This window comes from Heteronotia binoei, chromosome 3 (assembly GCF_032191835.1).
Source record: "Heteronotia binoei isolate CCM8104 ecotype False Entrance Well chromosome 3, APGP_CSIRO_Hbin_v1, whole genome shotgun sequence".
In the NCBI taxonomy this organism is placed as follows: Eukaryota; Metazoa; Chordata; class Lepidosauria; order Squamata; family Gekkonidae; genus Heteronotia; species Heteronotia binoei.
Window position 1 is genome coordinate 112,406,686 of NC_083225.1, and position 20,863 is coordinate 112,427,548.

Consider the following 20,863-nt stretch of genomic DNA (forward strand, 5'->3'; position numbering starts at 1 on the left):
GTGCCACAAGGTGGTGCCGCGGAAGGGGATGACAGATGGTGAGTCTGCCTGGGGTACCATGCACTCCAGGGCCAGTCCTGGTAAGAAGTAATAAAGAAAAGTTCTGTTAACATTGCTAGGTAACATTGTATTGTTCTTCTATGGCAGTTGTATTGACACCTGTATTCACATCAGCAACTCAACTTCTTCTGGAAGTTTCCACATTGCAGTAACAGAATAGGATAGCATCTGAACTCAAACCATGGTAGTTTCCACATACATATTTACTTCACCATTTCCCCATACCTGCTCCAATTCTCCTTTACTCTGGATTCACTGCTTGTGATTCTACACCTTGTGACTGCCCCCCTTTCTCTCTCTCTCTCCTTTTTTGTGTGTGTATTGTATGAATGCATTCTGCAAAGCCTACATTTTTGCTTAATTCTGGTTAATGTCACTTGTGACCTGTAGGGGTGCCATCTCATTGCAAATGACTTGGCTAAGTGCATGCACAAGGGATGGGCTGAGTGCATGCACTGTACCATCTCCTTTCTCTTCTCTCCTCTCCTCTCCCCTTCCACTTGCCGTCACTGGACTACTCCATGCATGGGCAACCCACAGAGGGAGGCAAGCTTAGCAGCTGGCTGACTGCCTGGTCTGTTGGAAGGAGTGGCATCTCAAAGGGCTTTTAAAAAAAATAATAAAACAAGAAGGTATCATTTTAATGCTAGGCTTCCACAGATTGCCTAAATGTCCCCCCCCACCACCACCACCACAATTACCCACTGAAGCCTTACATTCCGGTGTCATCCTGGTGCTGATGATCACTACTCCCTTTGTTTTGTTTGTCTATCCCATTCCACTCCTCAGTCTTCACACCTTCCATTTAAATCCTCTTTGTTCAGTTCTGTTAGTGAAACTGACACAGGGAAATGGCCACTGACTTTGCTGAGTGAACATGCAAGTGATAGGATACACCAAAGCCTTCCATTTCTTTCCTCCTCACTCCCCCATCCCCTTCTGCTCAGCATCACTGCACTACTCTGAGCATAGGCAACCCATAGTGGGTGAGATGAGCTCAGAGGCTGGATGGTCTGTTGTTCAGTTTGTGTTTCAGTGGTGTTGGTTTCCACCATGGCAGTGTTTGTGGAGTTGTGGCTGGAGCTAGTGGAGACATGGTTCCTCTGAGGGGGAGTGGGGAAGGAATTTTCACAGGAGAGAAGAGTTTTTCAACTTTCAGGAAGGTGTCTAATAAAAAATAGATATTTCATTCTCTCTCTCCTTTTGCCTCCAGCTCCACCTCAGTGTGTGTGTGGGTGGGGAGGGGGCAGACAGCAGCTCCCAGCAATGGGAACTGACATTGCTGCTGCAGATAAACCTGTCTTTCCAATTCCCTCCCCCCAAAATCTGCTCTGGCTTCCCCAAAAAAGTGAATTGAAAAAAGAAAGATTTAAGCCCAGTCATGCTGCCCAGTCATGCTGCTGATTGGTTTCCTACAGCAGGTGCAATTGGCAGAGGTGAGGTCAGAGCTCTGGCCATTTTATAAAATGCAGAGAGCATTGTGATTTTTGTCCCCATGCTTGAAATCATGACAATCTTTGGGGAACCTCTTGAGTAGAATCCCCATTCAACATACATATACAATGTTTTCCCTTCAGTTGTGAGCACAACATTGGATTCCTTGGGAGGACACAGAAGCAGATGGGTAGAGAAGTGGCCTCCAAGGGAGTTGGAAAAGAGGTGTGTGTGGGTGTAAGGGGGGGGGGAATCTAAGGAAATGTTTCTGCAGTCAAATACTCTGGCATGGATACATGGGGGGCAAAAATGACGAATATACTGTGAAGTGAAGCAATTGTGAGAGTGAGAGAAAGCCTTGTGCAGAAAGGGCCCATGGGTACTAGTGACTGGGAGGGGGATATCCAGAGCAAGCTTGGGACCTCTTGCTTTCTTGCGAGTTCTGGGCCTGCTTTGGAAATTATTATTATATCCCGCCCTCCCCACCGAAGCAGGCTCAGGGCGGCTCACAACAATCAAACTAAAACAATAGATAAGCATTAGAATTTAACAATTAAACCGTTAATAATAATTAAATAGCTTAAAACAATTTAAAACAATTTTGGTGCTAGTATCATTAATTTCAGTATGTTCAGTGATTCTGTGCATAAATGAAATGTCTAATGTCAGTCAGCCTACAAAAACTGAGACCAGCCTTATCAAAACATAGAGATGTTGACAAGCCTCCAGATGGGACCTGGGGATCTCCTGGAAACAGCTCATCTCCAGACTACAACCAGCTCCCCTGGAGAACACGGATGCTTTGGAGGGTGGACTCTGTGAAACTGAACCCCAGTGAGGTCCCTGTCATCTCCAAATCTCCTGGATTTTCCTGGCTGGGGGAACCTGGTAACTCATAAAAAAAAATGATCTCATTTTAAAAAATCCACATTTTTCATGATAGAATGGTCTTTTGGTATGTCTTACAATCAGGGCTTTTTTTGAGCAGCAACACACAGGAACGCAGTTCCGGCTGGTTTGGTGTCCAGGGGTGTGGCCTAATATGCTAATGACTTCCTGCTGTGGAAAAAGCCCTATGTGAAACAATGGTGACACAAGGGGGTGTGGCCTAATATGCAAATGAGTCCATGCTGGGCTTTTTCTCCCAAAAAAGCTGTGCTTACAATTAATTGTTAGAAATAACTAAATACATACCCATCCCTTGATAAGAACCAAGGTCATCATGACCATGATAAACCAGTTCCACAGGCTACCTGAAACTTCAAGCCAATGTATAAAAACAGTGTGAATTCAATGACCCGTTTTTTTTTCAAATATCATGTGTCATTATTGCTGGAAAGGAAAATCAGTCAGGAGAAAGAATACTTACCTAAGGTATAAAGGTAGGGTGTCACCAGCTGCAGTTTTGTATCTATTTATTACATATGAAGATACCACGAAAGTTCCAAATACCTCTACATATTTTGAATCTTTGTGAACTCTCTTTAGAAATACTTTACAAAATTTTGTTTGCAAAGTATACTTTTTCAGCCTGCCTAATTTTTTACTGAAGCTTTCAGTAGAGGGGAAATGAGGATATTTTTAACTTCCCTATTGCAAATTGGAGCTTAAAAAACTGACTCAACCATGCTAGAAACCTCACATTCTAATTCATCTAGTGATGTTGCTATTTTATTGGTGACTGTATCTGAACTTCAGTCCACTCCAAGAATTGTGGAGGAATTTCAGCTTATGCCATTCATTTGAAACCTTGGTAGGATGGAATGATTTCATTTGCTATCTGCTGAAACTGCGGAGTGAAACTGTATACTTCTGCTGACTCCTAGATGCACTAGTCTCCATGATCTCCAGTTTAAATTTTGAAATTGCTGCAGAAGAAAACTGTCAGAGTTAAGTTTCTTTAAGGGAACTAAAACTGCTGAATCATAGTTATGTAACTAAGCTATACAGGTGTGATGAAAGTCACGAGAGTAACAGGTGCAGCTAAAGTAACAATCAGTGATAGGATTGGATAGCTGCACTATAATAGTGAAAGCCTTGCTCTCAGCAATGGTGGGTGATGAGAAGGAGAAGAAGGACGTGCGTGAGTGAGGAGGAACATCTTGACTGAAATACTGTTACTCTGGAGGATTGCATGGCTATTGATGTAATGTATGGACTGGATTCTTGACTTCTCTACTTGGATATTGATTTGGTACTGTATATTGGAAGGACTGCTTTATGTGTATGAACCATTGGACTGCCTGTGACTGCCTCTAACGTATTAACCCAAATACAACTGTTGACTGGCTGTCTGGAGTTTTGTCTCTTTATCACAGTTTCTGGAGTGCACTCTACAGTTTGCTCATACAGGGGAACTTCCCACGCAGACAAACACTGTCAAAAACTCCTAACATTGTTTGCATGAAGGTATATTTCACAAAACACTCTTTTTTTTGCTATGGAAATCACGGAAATGGTTAGCAGTAATTTATGCAATTTCTCTGAAGTGTTTTCTAAGTGATATAGTCAAGAGAGTTGCTCTTGACAACACCTTTATTAACATCACATTAATGCTATGTGAACAAAATCTAAGTCTTGTGTTTTTTTCTTTTTCCTTGCATTTGATATGTTCACTTGCAGTTTACAAGTGTAGAGACTGTAGCTCTATTCTAGAAGATAACATGCTTGTACTAATTAGCTAAATATAACTCTCTCTCTTCTCCCTATACTGAATTATACTGTTCTTAATATGGTATTTTTATGTATCTGCTACACCAGGGGTGACCAACTGTCAGATGTTTTTTGCCTACAACTCCCATCAGCCCCAGCCATTGGCCATGCTGGCTGGGGCTGATGAGAGTTGTAGGCAAAAACATCTAGAGAGCTACCGTTGGCCACCCCTGTGCTACACTATTGTCATTCTCCCTGCCATTTGAATCACTTTTGCCGAGGGAGGAGACCTCCAGGGTGCAGGAATCAGTCAGGTTGGCTTTGGGAGTCTCAGACAACCCGAGGAAGGTGGTTAACAGGCTACACCACTGGTCCTCCTCTCAGGTCTCAGAGGGACTTTCTTTTAGACCGTACTCTCCTTCTTGCCTGTCTTGTCCTGGTCCTGTGCCTGAGTAATTCCTCCTCGACTCCTCACCCTCCTGTCTTTTATTCCCTCTCTCCCCATGTCCCTTCCCCCAAACCAATCCCACCACCTGTGTGCATTAACTTTTGGAGGCACAGCTGTGTCTCCTTCAGATGCCCTCTTGGTCACCCTGGATGCTCCAGACTGAGCCAGGGTTCGCCAGTTAAAGCTGGTTTCATCTGGCTTGCTGTGGCACTTTCCCATCCTGACCAACTCTGGATTCTCTTTGCTGGACAGGAGGACCCATAGGCAAAGTCAATCTGCCCCAGGCAGCTCAGTCGATGCCTCTGCCTCCTCGAGTTTGGGAGGGGGGGCCTTTGCACTCTGGTGGTAGACCCCAGTCTTGAAGTGGGGCTTGGCAGTGAGTCTGAGGTGGCGGAGCCTGGCAGCCAGACTGCAGATATTGGACAACTATACTTCCACAGTCTGATGGATAACAGATTGGATCTAGTGATGTGCAAGAGGAAACAGTTCCACATTCATAAGGTTTTGTGTAATACCCAGTGCATCCCTCCCATAATCTTGTAGAACCCCGACTTTGCATGCACAATGTCTTGAACAAGTGAAAAAGTACTTTGGGGCTCTGCTGTGCTATGAAACCCACCCGCTCCATTTCTACTTGCACAAGGACCCTAGCATTTGTGAAAATCTCCTGGTGGATCCAAACCTATGTGTGGGGTTTGGAGTTAGACCATTTATATTTTAAAGAATTCAAATAGCATGTATAATTATTACAGCAATATGGGGTTCATCCTGTTTTCAATAGATTACTTCTTCAGATAAAACCATAGATGAAAGACAAATTTTCTGTCAATATGCCTATGAAAGAAAGCACCACTATTTATTTCAATAATCCACTTGCATAGTGTTGTATATGTTGACTTTATGTTTTCCGTGTGTGGGTAGTTCCTGCCTGACTCATTGGAGCCTGAAGGACTGAGCTTGGGGACTGGGAACAATGGGAAGCATGATCCAAATCTCTGTTTCCTGGACCAATCACCAGCCCCCTGCTTCTTCAAATGATCCAATGACGTTCCAGTGAGGGAACTTTGCAGTGTATATATTTGGCTTCATTGGCCCAGTTCAGTAGTCTTAGTCTGCTTGTTACCATGCTGATATCACAATAAAAGAGCTTTGATTCACCGCTGCCCGTCTCCTCATGCATCAAACATGCTATTTAATACATAGGTTAACAAATAACAACTATGACTGAAATCCTGTGAAGACTCTTGAATTGGCAAAGAACATTCTTATTATTATAGCTGGTCCAGTAATGAAAGAATTTTAATTATTCTCTGCATAATAAATAGAATTGAGGTGATTCTGGACATCTTAAAAGTGCTGAAAACCAAAGCTATATGGGGAAATGTGATTTGCAGTTAGTTATGTGAGAATAAATGGATTGGCAATTTGACTTTGACAAAAGCCATTGTAGCTATCATTTTCCATGTTCAGGGTTAGCACATAATATTTTGTGAAGCTATTCTGGCACAAGGTTTGCTTGCAAAGGACTGATGTAGATTCAACATTACATTTTCTAGCATGCCAACTATTATGAGATAGATTCATAAATGGGGACTCAAAGCAAGCAATAAAATGAACCATCCAAAATGGCAGTCATTAACCAGATAGGCTTATAAAGGTGAATGCCATCAAAATTAATATTAGAGTGTTCTGTTTCAATAAGCTTCCTGTACTAATGCAATCCCACTTTGGGAATTCATTATGCTGATAATACTTCTGTGGCATCATAGCACTTTACACTCTTCATTGCAAAACCTCTAATTAAAATCTCAAAATGCCCATAATCAATGGGCTTACAAAAGAAGTCATCTACAAAACAATCTTCTTCATTCAGTGCTTAAATTATGGTAACTTATTTTAACAATATGTTCAGTTAACAACATTATGTGGTGGGTATAGCAGCTAATTAGACAGATCAGTATTTCAGTTATAAACTATGTATTGATAACAAGAACAAAAACTATAAGGTTTCTAGAAAAAAAACCCCTATATTAAGGAATCAAATGGAATTATCTATGACCTGGAGGGTTGCCAGGTCACCTGCTGTGGTGAAAGACTTCTCTCTGGCAACTCATACTTATTTGGGACAACAGGAAAGAAATAAGCAAACAAAAATTGGTTAGGATGACAGTGTGGCAACACTTCCAGGGGAAAAAAAATGGAAATGACTTCATGTCTCTCTAGAAAATGCTGGTTTTAACACAGAGTTTTGGCAATTCCTAGAGAAGTGTGACATCACTCCTAAATTTCCCCCAGAAGAGACTTTATGCTGTCATCAATAGTATCCCTCATATCCCCAACCCTGAGACTTTTTCAGGTTGCCGGACCATCCCTGGCGTTCCTGGCAACACTATTGCCCTGCTTGAATTGAGGTCTAGTCCACCCAGTGCTTCTTCAGAGCATTGTAGCAATCTAGCTGCAACTACAGTTTGCCCCTTCTCACTCATAATTTTGCAAGTGCTGCAAAGCTCCTTTTAAACAATTGCTGAAGTTGCAAGGGGATATATTATTCCCCGACTTTTCTCTTATTTACAATGCTTTGCTTACTTCTATCACAGTACACTTTGCTAGTGTTAAAATGTTATAGTTTGGTGCATTTCTATTCCACCCTGCCTCTAAAAAACTGAAGACTGCCTTCAAAACAACTCTGTGAGGTAGTCTAGTCTAGATTATAGTAACTTTTGTACACATGCCATTGACCAGGAACTGGCCATAGGCTCATGAAACTCATATATACATGTTAATACATGTTAATAACTTGGTTTTGCTACTGCCATGTAAAATAGGAAGTGGCCCTAAATTCAAACTTCCAATCACCCATAACACAAATAGATTCATTTATCTTGGGGTAGTATTCCAGGAGGCTGGATCTACAGCTGCATATTGTACACTAAGAGTAGAATGTGCCAATAGAACTATGTATGTTCTGAGGTGGGCGGGCTTTATGTACCTGCTGCATTGAAGCTTTTTCAGGCTAAAGTAATAGCCCAATTTCTGTAAGGCACTCTCACTGATACTTTGGCCACAAGCTTGGATTTACTTCAAAAGATACAATCCAAATTTCTTTGTGCCATTTTATATTTCCCTCCAGCTGTTCCTAACTCTTGTCTCCATCGAGAAATGGGTCAAATGAGGATTGAGGTGAGGATTCTGTTGGCATCCACTTTCCAATGGCTTAAGATACATATTAATCCAAAAGGACTTCTTCCCTTTGTAACACAACCAAGCTAACTTCACAGGGTTGAGGGAAACCTTGAAAGAATGAGCCTTTCACCTGGTGCCCTTTTGTTGCAGACCAATTTCACAATTGAGCAGGCCAGATTCACAATTAGGTAAAGGATTTGTGACATGGAACACCAGCAAGACTTAATGAAGTCTCTTGGCTTCAGGGCCCCTGAGAAGATGAAATACATCATGGCAATGGCCCATTATATTAAAACTCTATATTTCCTCCTTACAGGAAGGCTTGTACACTGGCCAGATGTGATGCCATCCCATCCATGATTTTGGAAGGGAGATATAAGAAGACTTTACTCTGAGAAGATTTGCCCCTCCCTCTAGCAGAGGTGGAAACAATGGGACATGGGTTTTTTTTCCCCACTGCCTCTTCTATAAACAAATTTGAGATGAGACAATTCTTTCCCTTGTAGACAGTCTTGTGCTAGGGGTGGACAAGTTAAACTTAGATAAATTATTAACAGATGAAATCTGAGCTATTACCAAACTAACCACTAGATTCTGTGCTCAAGTAATCAAAGTGTGCAATAAATTTCAGCCCTTCTCTTTTGAGCCCTGATTCAGGTTCTTCAGGAGGGTTATTATATAGTTCCTGCTTTTTTTTTTGCTTTCTAGGTTCAAATTTTAAAATGGTTATCTGTACTGTTACTTATGTATTTATATATTATCTTTCTTTCGATGTAATTTTATCTAGTTTTTGATACATTTTATTATTATATGTTAACTGGAACTCTTAACTTGTATACTAGTATACCTGATAATTTTATCAGTTGGATCTGGTCATGGAATGTAATAAAACTGAATCTGAATCACATAAAGAGAATGAAGTCAGTTCAAGATACCACAGGTCTATGAACAGATTGTTTTACTGTTAGTTGCTACCCAGTGGTCAAGTGGCATATGCTTTTGTTGAGCAGTTAGACTATGCATTATTTAAAGAATTTGTATACTTCCTGTCAAAAGAGATGCCATCTTGAAGAAAAATTCCAGCTAAAACTCTCATCTTCTGGCACTCTGCTTGCAGGCACCCTCCATACCCACTATGAAAGGTCATTCTAGAGGACAGGGAAATCATGTGTCCTAGCTTTTGTTATATAAGAAAGAAAGGGCACCACAGGAAGAAGACTGTCTGAAGAATGAAACTGGTGCATAGTATTATGTTGAGGTGGTGTACTGGTGGTGGATTCTTGCTTTCTGAACTCTTATCACATTGTCTGGCTTCTTGTCCTGGTCTTTGTAGTCTGAAAGGACCATTTCAGACTAAATTTGTATGTCTAATTCATTTAATTTGCATTGTTTTATTAGCATCAAATAAACTGCATTGCCAACTTTGAGTACACAAACATGGTAGTCATCTATCTATATAATTATGTTCAATTTCATTATATGGGCTTATCAGCTATCCAATAAATGTCAATAAATGGTGCAGAGACAAACAAAAAATTAGAAGACCTAAAATGCTAACAGGTGGTGCACAGCAGCCATGTGTACACTGCCACGAGGGCAGGGGTCATTGCCTGGGACCCATGGCCAGTGCATAAGAACAGCCTGGAGTGCCACCTTGCTTATGGACAGTGCACTGGCGGCACTCTCCACCAAGCCTGGCTTCCCTCGCAAGGGAAGCTGGGCTCAAAGGAAAATGCACTCCACCCGGCTGCTCTCTCCTTCATCTCCTCTGAGCTTGGCTTTCCTTTCAAGGAATAAGAGGTGGTGTGTAGCAGCAATGTACGTACTACTGTGGGGGTGGGGCAGGGGCTTTGCCTGGAGTAGCATCTCTCCCCTGCTCCAGGTTGTTGGTGGCTCTGCCCACTTCTCCTCCACCCTCCTGGAAAAAAAGCCCAGTTCCAACTAGACCCGAAACAAAGTCTATTTTGGATGGTTGGGAGTGTGTGTGTGACAACAGCACCTTGACTGCGGTTTCAACCCCCCCCCCCCCCAAAATGACCGGGCAATCTTGAGAGACAGCTGAATTGAACCTCCAGCCTCTGGGAGGGGTGAGGGCCTGCAGGCTTTCTTCCTTCTTTTGCAAATATAGATGTAAAACTCCACAAAACGTAAGGAGAAAATTTTTTAATGCTGAAGCGTTTTGAATGATGCAAGTTTGTAGCAGGTGGATTCAGTGCTCACTAGATCTGGAGCAAAGCTGAATGGAGAAAGAGCCTTTGTCTTTTTCTGCTGTCACTCCACTGTATCTTCATAGTTTCCAAGAGTGTTTTTTCAGGAGTATTTCCCCCTCCTCCTCTTAATTCGCTTCCAAGCCTTTAAAAGCAGGAACATTTCCTCAGACTTCCCCCTCCCCTCCCCTGGCAGGTTAATTGGTCTGTTCTTATTGGTCAGTTTTACACTATGTATGTCTTTTGCAATAGAAGATTAGGAAAGCAATTACATTTGTCTGACTCATTTGCAGGAACAGTGTTAGCTTGCTTGGTTAAGATACTGGACTATTTTGTATTTTGGGGAAAAAAGTTTTCCTTTTAAATTGAATCTGACCACAAACATTTCAAATGTGAGAATAATGCTGTGGAACCTACTTTGTGGCAATATCAGCCTTTTAAAAAAAGTTTGGTCCATCGCAACATCTCCTTCGGCCATCTTATTTTTAAACAATGATGAGGGAACTCAGGCTGCCAAGTGGTCAGCATTGACTCTCACAAAATTTTTAAAGCAGTGCCTGGCAGTGTATTTCCCCCCCCCCCTCCAGAAAACTCCTTGACTACTGATAAAGTGGGGTGGAGGCACCAATAGCAACCCCACAGTAAATTTAGCTGGAAGAATGTTCTATTTCAAAAGACACACCCAGTATGAAACTATCCACTCAGGAGAAACCAACCCTAGAACACTACCTTTTCTCATTGGTATATAGAATATATACACCGCAATTCTCAATAGAAATTGGAGAGAAAGAGAAAGATGCAGAATGCAGGCACAGCATTTGAAGTAAACTCCAACCGACTTCAGTGAAAATCAGAAATAAGCTGTGCATGCAGAATAGACCTATCTCTCTCTGTCTTTCTGTCTTTTTATTTCATTTTGGCTGCGATCACACACTAAATAATGCACTTTCAATTGGGGTTTCCAGGTCCAATTCAAGAAATATCTGGGACTTTGGAGGTGAAGCCAGGAAACTTTGGGGGTGGAGCCAGGAGCATGGTTGTGACAAGCATAATTGATCTCCAAAGGGAGTTCTGCCCATCACATTTAAAGCGACTGCACACCTTTTAAATGCTTTCCCTCCATTCAAATAATGAAGGATAGGGGCACCTGGAGAGCCAGTTTGGTGTAGTTGGTTAAGTGTGCGGACTCTTATCTGGGAAAACCGGGTTTGATTCCCCACACCTCCACTTGCAGCTGCTGGAATGGCCTTGGGTCATTCATAGCTCTCGTAGGAGCTGGCCTTGAAAGGGCAGCTGCTGTAAAAGCTCTCTCAACCCCACCTACCTCACAGGGTGTCTGTTGTGGGGGAGGGGAAGGTAAAGGAGATTGTGACAGCTCTGAGATTCAGAGTATAGAGCGGGATATAAATCCAATATCATCACCATCACCTCCTTTTGGGCTCATAGAATAGGACCCCCTTTTGAAACTTGTAGGGTGTTTTGAAGAAAGGCTCTGGATGCTAAGCTGCAAATTTGATACCTCTACCTCAAAAACAACTTCCCTAGAGTCCCAGATACCTGCAGATCAATTCACCTTTATATCCTATGGGAATCAGTCTCCATAGGGAATAATGGAGTGCCCAGCAGACATTTCCTCCCCCTGCCCTGCTTTCTGATGACCCTGAAGTGGGGGGAAGGCCTCCAAACCAAGGGATCCCCTGCCCTTACCTGGGAATAGTCTCAATTGTGCTTCTGAAAACTAACAAAAATAAAGTTACTCTTACACAAAAATATAACTAGCGTTATCAAAATATATTTATAGCAAACGAAACATCAGCAGAAGAGCCAAATGCCTAATGAAATTTTTTTTTAAAAGTCCACAGAGGCAATTTCCTTTTTCTTAAGTCAATTTATTAGAAGGTGCAGGTTTAGTCTCCCGTGAAGCAAATAGAATTCTTCCCTACCTTAAGAACATCAAGGGAAACAGGCACACATTGGCTAGTCAATGTAGGTTCTTAGACGTGCAGGAAATTTCTATTTTTACTGCATAAGAACAAAATGAGGTATCCGTAAATTCAGAATTGTTTTTGCCTTCCAGGCTTTCTCTAAGCTCCAATCATAATAAGGCATTTCTCACTAAGATCCATAGCTTCAGTTTTTTGCAATTCCAGATAGGTTACTAGCTAACAATTTACTTTCCAACTGGATTTTAATGTGTGAACTGGCAAAATCCAGATTGAAAGTGCTTTGAAACTGGATTGAAACTCCAATCCAGTTGGAAAGTAAATAGTTTCCAAAAATATAGTTTATTAAATAATAGTTTATAAAATAGTTTATAAAAATAATGCGTGATTGCAGCCTCTGTCTACATTGCTTCCTTCCATTTCTCTTTCTCTTACTCTTTTCTGCCCATCTTTTTCCTATCATTCTTTCTCTGTCTCTTTGCCTTCCTTCCTTCCACCTACGCATTCATCACCCCCCTCCCAAATATTTTTCTAGAGCCCGTTGTATGTCTTCCTACAATGGTCTTTACTGCTAGTATGTTTGTGTGTGCATCTATCTATCTATCTATCTATCTATCTATCTATCTATCTATCTATCTATCTATCTATCTATCTATCTATGAAGGAAGACAAAACAGATTATTTTTAATTACTAAGTTTAGCAGGACACAAGTGATTGGAATTGTCCTTAGTTTCCTAGTGCCATTATTATTTAATTATAAAACTTATACCTTGACTTTCTGCCCTTATAAGGGCCACCAAGGCAGCTAATAACTTAAAACATGCAAGATAAAACCACATTTTAAAACAATTCAAACCTCCCCCTCATTAAAAGTTAAAAAAAGAGTTAAAATACATTTAAAAAAAACCCTATTAAAGTTGGGCAGGAAAGAGGGATTGCTGAGGGAGTGCCAGATAAAATAAAATCACCCACTGGTGGGAGATGACAACATGAGGGAACAGACAAGTCTCCCATAGGAGAAAGTTCCAGAGTTTTGGTCTTATTATTGAAAAAGTGGTCTCTTGGGTTGTCACCCACCTAATTCAGAAGGTGGGAGCACCTGAAGCTGGGCCTCTGAAGCCGACCACAGCGGTTGGATAGATCCATAAGAGAGCAGGCAGTCCTTTAGGGTTTTTGGTCCTAAACCACACAGGGGTTTTACAACCCTAATACCTTGAATTGTACCTGGAAACAAACTGGGAGTCAGTGTGGATGGACCAAGACTGGAGTGATATGGTCCCTATAAACCACTCCAGTTTACATCACAGCTGAAGCATACTGCAGCAACTGATGTTTCTGAATACTTCTCAAGGCCAGTCCCATGTAGACTGCATTTCAGTAATTTCATCTAGAGGTAAGCAGGGCATGCAACATGGTAGCCTTATCTTTTCTCCTCAGGGAAGACCTTAGCTGGCCAGTCAGTTAGAGATGGCTAAAGCTTCCACCTGCTTATCGAGCACTAGGAGGGGGTCTGAGAGCACCTGCAGGCTACCAACCTGTTTCTTCATGGAGAGTGCAATTCCATACAAAAGTGATGACCCTCTTAAGCCCTGAGTCAGACCCTCCCCACACCAGTAGCACTTTCATCTTGTCAGGATTAAGTTTCAGTCGATTAGCCTGCATCCACTACAAAACTGCCTACAGGCACCGGTTCAGGGTTTCTACAGTCTCTCTGCGATATGATGAAAACAAGAGACAAAGATTAGTGTCATCCATGTATTGGTGACAACCCAGTCCAAATCTCCACATGAATTTACCCATTGGTTTCATGTAGATGTTAGAACATAGGAAACAAGATGGAGCCTTATGGGACTTCAAAGGTCAAGGGACTAAGCAGGACCATCACCACTTTCTGAAACCTATCTTTCAGGTAGGACCAAAAACACCACAAAATGGTGCCTTCCCATCCCAGATCAGACAGGTGGTCAAGAAAGATACCATGAGAATCAATAGAGTCACACTCCCTCAGTCTATCTCCTGGCACAGGTCATCCACAAAATAAACAGGCTGTTTAAATTTCATAACCAGGACTAAGTCCAGACTGGAAAAAATCTAAACAACACTTCATCTAGCAAAGTTCTTAAGACACCATCTGTTCCATCACCTTGTTCAAGAATGGAACAGTTGAAACTACTTGATACTTATTGAGAGCTTCTATGACCAGGCTAGGGTTTTTTTTAGAAGTAGATGCACCACAACCTGTATGAAGGCTGGGGTGATTACCTCTCTCTCAATGAGGCATTAACTGCCAGCTCCCTCAGTCAACTGAAATAGGCAGGAACAGCAAAAGTCATGCAAGCAGGTGGCTGGCCTCAAACCTCCCAGGATCCTGTCCACATCCTCAAACTAAATAAATACTGAGGTACCCCAAACAGCTAAACAAGTTGGCATCTTGACACCATCTGATGTTTTCACTGCCAAGGTAGAGTCCAAATTTGAATGCATACAAGAGATTTTATCTGCAAAATGTTAAGAAAAGTAGTCACAGCAGAGTACTAAATTCAGCTCCTTCTGCAGCTCAAATTCCCAAAATTATCTGACCACCCAAGTAGCTCCACTGGCCTACACTGTGCAGACACAATGGTGGCAGATAAGGGTTGTATCTTTGCTTCCATCATTGCCACAGAGTACACTTTAAAACAAGCTTTTGCCCATGTTATCACTAGGCAAATAGCCAAACAGGTATTACTGAAACTTAGAGGGATGAGACTCACAATTGGAACATTAGGATTGATGGTTATGTTGCAAATAGTTTTGAAGGAATTTACAGATAGAGGAGGAGGACTGGCATATATCAACAATGTATATACTTGTGAGGAAATACATTAATATGAGCATGGAAGTTCAGTTCAGAGTCTCTTGATAAAAATAAAAGGGGTGAGAAATAATGGTATTATGGTAAAATAGAAGAAAAAGAAAAAGAAGGCAGAGGACTTGGATAAGAAACTCCTAGACCAAATAGCAAAATTTTCAAAGAGATGGTCATGAGAGATTTCAGTTACCTGGGTATCTGTTGGAAGTCAAACTTTGCTAAAAAGTTCTCCAGAAGATGGAGAAAGAAACATGGGGGTCTGTTATCTTGGACTTGATTTTCACCAACAGTGAAGAAGTGGTGATTTCAGGTTTTCACGGCTGGTAACATCATCAGGGTTTGTAGAATCTTTCAGGATCAAGTGCCGTGTTCTACTGGAGAAAGTTTTCCTTCCAGCTGAGAATGAAACATCTGGAAGGAAAACTTTCTCCAGTAGAACACGGCACTTGATCCCAAAAGATTCTACAAACCCTAGTGAAGAAGTGGTTGATGAGGTGAAAGTAGTGGACACCCTTTTTAACGGTGACCATGGCGTTTTCAAATTTCCTCTGTCATCCAGGAAATGGATAAATCTGTCTGGTTAATGACTGCCATGACTGCCATTTTGGATGGTTCATTTTATTACTTGCTTTGAGGTCCTCATTTATGAATCTATCTCATAACAGTTGGCATGCTCGAGAATGTAATGTTGAATCTGCATCAGTCTTGGAAACAGTATTGTAATTTTAAATTATTTTATTTGATTATTTATGCCTTGATTTTTTAAATGTGTAAATGTGTTCATCATCATCATCATTGCTTTATTACAGTACGTAACCAGCACAAAACAGTCCAGACTTATTAAAAACCAATATCAAAATATAACCATAATAATGTAAGATTTAGAAATCAGTGTAAAAATGGAACAATAATGAAGCTTTTACAAATAATTAAATAAAATACCTTAGAACCCATATCACACCTTTACACACTGTTTACGAATTCTGTAGGCTGCTGCTAGATATTTGACACATGCCAATGTGCTCTCCAGATTAGAATCTGAAAGAAGCATGTTGCTTATTACAGTATTCAAGAAAACTGAAAATCTTTCCTGGATAAATTGCATTAATCTAGCATGTATTTGGTTGTAATACCTACAACTAAATAGAATATGTGTGATTGTATCACTTCTCCAGTACTGCACTGGCAGACATGCTCAGCCACCAGTGTCTTTCTGTAGCGGCCCACTACCATCTCTGAGGAAAAGATATTACAGCGGGCCATAGAAAAGGCCCTTCTATGAGATGGAATGTCTAAATTCGAAAAATATGAGGCTGGAGGTATAAAATCTGGACACGGTGCTTTGCCCTTTCTAAGTCTGCCAATCAGGGTATCAATCTCTTTGGTTGTCACTGAGGGCCAAACTGTCAGATAAGAATGCTAAGATCAAGTAGCCAGATTCTGCTTGGTGATTTTTAGGTCTTGGACACTGCAGTGTAATTAGATATTAATTTTAAATTGTTTTATTTGATTATTTATGCCTTGATTTTTAAATGTGTAAATGTGTTACATGATTGATCAAATGACCATAATAAAGAATGAATGAATGAATGAGTTCTGAAGTTTTGCAGAACCTCCTTTCCTGTCCTTCCTCTTTTCAAATTTATGTTTGATTAAAATTTATTATTATTATTTATGTTATTTATAAAAAGGTAAATGTAGTCCCCTGTGGAAGCACCAAGTGGTTACCAACCCATGGGGTGATATCACATCACGTTTTCTTGGTAGACTTTTTACAGGGTGGTTTGCCATTGCCTTCCCCAGTCATCTACACTTTACCCCCAGCAAGATGGGTACTCATTTTATCAACCTTGGAAGGATGGAAGGCTGAGTCAACCTTGAGCCAGCTACTTGAACCCAGCTTCCGCCAGGATAGAACTCAGGTTGTGAGCAGTACTTAGACTGCAGTACTGCAGCTTACCACTCTGCACTACATAGTGGACCTTTATCAGTTGGATTTATGGAGGATTACACAGAATGAGTCAATACAATTCCCTGGGAGGGGTCATTCAGTGAACAATGCTATAATGGACAACTTACAGCACTGTGTGACAGAGTGTTGGACTGGATGGGCCATTGGCCTGATCCAACATGGCTTCTCCTATGTTCTTAAATGATAAACCCACTATGAGAATCTTGAGTGATAGAGGATTCAAGTGAAATTCTACAGTTGGGAGTTGCAGTTGAGAGGAACAGATGAGAGTGGCAGTTAGAATAATGTAGTTCAATTACACTGAGTGAAAGGATCAAGGGGTATCCTGAATTAGGTAAGTGGGACCAGTAGTCTTTTCCTGAGGGAAATACCTTCTAGTTAAAGGGCGTGATCCCTATTTCTATAAAGTGGTTAAGAAAAACTGGAAATTTTGTGAATGGTGCTGCCTTCACAAACTTAAGTATTTTTGAGACAAAGAAGCTTATGCCCAGGGCTCACTTCATAGCAGAAGCTCCTTTGCATATTAAGCCACACATCCCTGATATAGCCAGTCCTCCAAGAGCTTACCATAGGCTCTGTAAGAAGAGCCCTGTAAGCTCTTGGAGGATTGGCTATGTCAGGGATGTGTGGTCTAATATGCAAAGGAGCTCCTGCCACAAGGTGAGCCCTGTTTATGCCTGTTTATTTAAGCAGTAACTGCCAAGAGAGATCTCTTCACAGTTTTAAAGACCTGTATGTAGAACCAAACAGTTACTTTATTGTTACTAGGGATGGGTATGATATGGTTGATGAGATAAAGTTCATAATGAATTTTGGCCAGTTCGTGGTTCCAAAAGTCAAGCTTTGGGGCAATTTGTGGTGGCTTGTGAAAAGCAGAAAGCAGGGGTTTACCCCTGCTTTCTGCTCTTCATGAGAAACAGCTGAGTAGCTGGGAGCTCCCTGCCACTCAGCTGTTTGGTTCAGAGCTGGGAGCCATTTAAACCTTGCTTTTAGCTCTCTGTGGGTTTTCAAAAAAAGCAGAAAGCAGGATTCAAATGGCTCCCAGCCATTTAAACCAACAGCTGAAAGGAGGGGAAAAGCCTCACCAGTGGCCAACTTTGGACTCTCCTGTGTGGCCCATTTCAAGGGGCTGTGCAAGGGAGTACTATGGAGCTGAGAACATGGAGAGAAGTCTCCCCACCAGCCATGCTTTGTAGCCAGCAGAAAGGAGGGCGTAAAATGGCATTCAACCCTCATATTTAACCCTCAGGTTTTGTTTCCCCTGCTTCAAAGCTGTAGGGAGCAAAACTGGAGGGTTAAATGTCTCCCAGCCATTTAAACCATTCTGATATGCTTCCCACCACTTTGAGGGGGTGGGAGAGTGGTGTTGGAGGGTAAAATGGAGTCATTTAAGCCCCTGGTTTCTGTCATTTTCATGGGGAGCAGAAAGCAGGGGTTTAACTTTTAAAGGGCTCTTGATCCTATGAACTGATTCGGTTAGCAAACCAGCATATCTATTTGTGTAAGTTTGTGGTTTAGTTTGTGTTTCAGCCCTGAACCACAAACTGAACCATAAAAAGGCAGTTCTTGCCCATCCCTAATTGTGACAAACTATTTGGTGTTAATAGTTATACAAAATTACCTCATTCCTGTTGCTTGTTTACCTGCCAAATTTAAATCTGATACCTACCTGACCATTCCTGCTCAGAAGTGAAATAAAGCAGTTGTTTGTTTTGAATTACTACCAGCCTCTCTTGGGCTATAGTGTTACATATACAAACAGCACAATAAGCTAGGTGGGAACTATAGGTAACAGTATAGAGAACAAAAAGCAAAATACAGTTAACACAAGCCGTTATAAACTATAATTATTTGCCCGCTGATGTTATTAGACATCTGAAATTTCTCCACTTTCCAATATATAGGACAGATGGACTCACATTCTAGCTGTATCTGAAGAAGTAAGCAGTGAATCCTGACAACTCATATCCTGCCACAAATTTTGTTAGTCTTGAAGCTGCTGCTGGATTCCTGCTCTCTTTTCAGACTCCGTTGGCAAATATGCAGTTAGAACAAACTAAGAATATCTAGAGAAGTTTACTCCATGAATAAAAAATCATTCCACTTGGGGAAATTATGCAAACAATAGGAATATTAGGAGTATGATCAGAGCCCCATTACAGTGACGAATTTCATGGAGCTACTGGTGTCTATTAAAATTCCTACCTTCTATAAAGGAAGAATCTGCTACAAATCTGCTAGAAAGATTCAGAGACTGCAGGTGTCTACAGAGTAAGATTCTATACATATTAGGAAAGAGTTTTTGAATCTAACACATTGCTTTTAAGTTCTACCTATTAACTTAAAATCATTATCAAGTTTCATTTAAAGATAGGTTCAGTCTGGAACTGGAACACTGGCACAGTTCAAACGTTTGGAAAAAAAAATCAACTCTGTAGAGATAAACTGTATAGAAAAAAGCTGTGCTAGCCTAGTTCTTCTCCTCTTAAGCATGGGTAGGGATCTAGAGTTCTAGAGGGACTTGGGTCAGGATGCATCATGATATATAGCACAATTCTAAGAACACTTTCCTGGAAGTCCCCATTGAATAGAGCATAGTAGAATTTTTGAGTAGACTTGCTTAAAATTGCTCTTGTGGGCTACATATTAGGACACGGGTGTCAAAAATGTGGTCCAGGGGCCGAATCAGGCCCCCAGAGGGCTCCTATCAGGCCCCCAAGCAGCTGACTCTTGTCTGCTTCCATCTCCCTACCTCTTGCTTCCTTCTGCATCTCAGCTTGCTTTACAAAGCTTGCTCAATAGCACAGGAGCTACAGAGCAAAACCTTGATTTTCTCTATTGGTTGAGGCTTCTTCCCCTCCTGGTCCCCTGTGGAAGGAAGGAAAGAGCCAGAGCTTCCTTTGCCTAGTTCCCTGGATCCCATGGGAGAAATACAAAGAAAGCACTTTTAAGACAAACAAAAGCTAATATTTTAAGCATGTTTAAAGGGTTTTAAAAAAATCTTTAGTTGTGTTTGTGTCCTTTAAAAAGTTTATATCTCTGCTACTGAATTATAAATAAGTACAAACATGGCCCAGCCCAACATGGCCCGACAAGGTCTCATTTATGTCAGATCTGGCACTCATAACAAATGAGTTCGACACCCCTGTTAGGAAATTTCAGAAATAAAATGATAATTTTCTTTTGTGACTTAAAATATTTTATGTCTAATACAGGAGTTTATTCCATGTTTATGCTAGATTCAAACAAATACCCTAAAACATTTTTGCTGTTGAATATCTTTAATAACAATCTCACCAAGAACCTCATGAAGGAGCAATATGTTGGAGAAGGAACAGAGAGACTATGGTTTATCCTATGTGCAGACTTTTTATGTCATAATATACAGTAAGTTCTACAAGGAAATAGAAAGGACTTATCTCTCTTGGCTACATTTGTTCAGGGAAGTAGAAAGGATTAAGTTTTGAAGAAGAGGATTCAAAAGCATTTCTAATAGCCTTCAGGAAACATTTCAAATGCCATTCATTGTGCTATGATATTTGTCTAGCTATCATTTTGAGCACATCTCACTTGCTCCTTTTTAAAAAATTCAAGGAAGACTGCTGAAAAATGAAAACCTTAAAATCCAATCCAAACCAGCTGAAAGGAAGCTAATAGAATGGTTTTGCTGCCATTTAAGTGCTTTCTCTTCCTGTCTGTGAGGAATAAATAGGGAACCAGAGCCAGAGTAATATCATAGCAATAAAATACAATATGCTTCAAATTTCACTTTGAAAAGGTAAGCCTCTCAGGGAAAGTCCTCATTCCAGAAGTATTTATCCTGTCATAGCAGAACAGGTACTTCTACAACAAGTTGAACCATGTTAAATGGAAGCTTGCCAATCTGTACTTTCTCCATCCTAGATTTCTGTACAAATTTTGTATGTAAATTAGAACTAGCTATTTGAAAAGCATTATATCTTAGTTTGCCAGTCTTTCGAATCCCAGCGTCAGGACAAATGGTAAAGAGACAATGTTACATTCTTCTTACAGTCCCTTTCTATGTTATATGGCATCCTGTTTTGGTGGGGCTAACAACTCTTAGATGTGGCATTTGCAGTGGGATGCTGAAC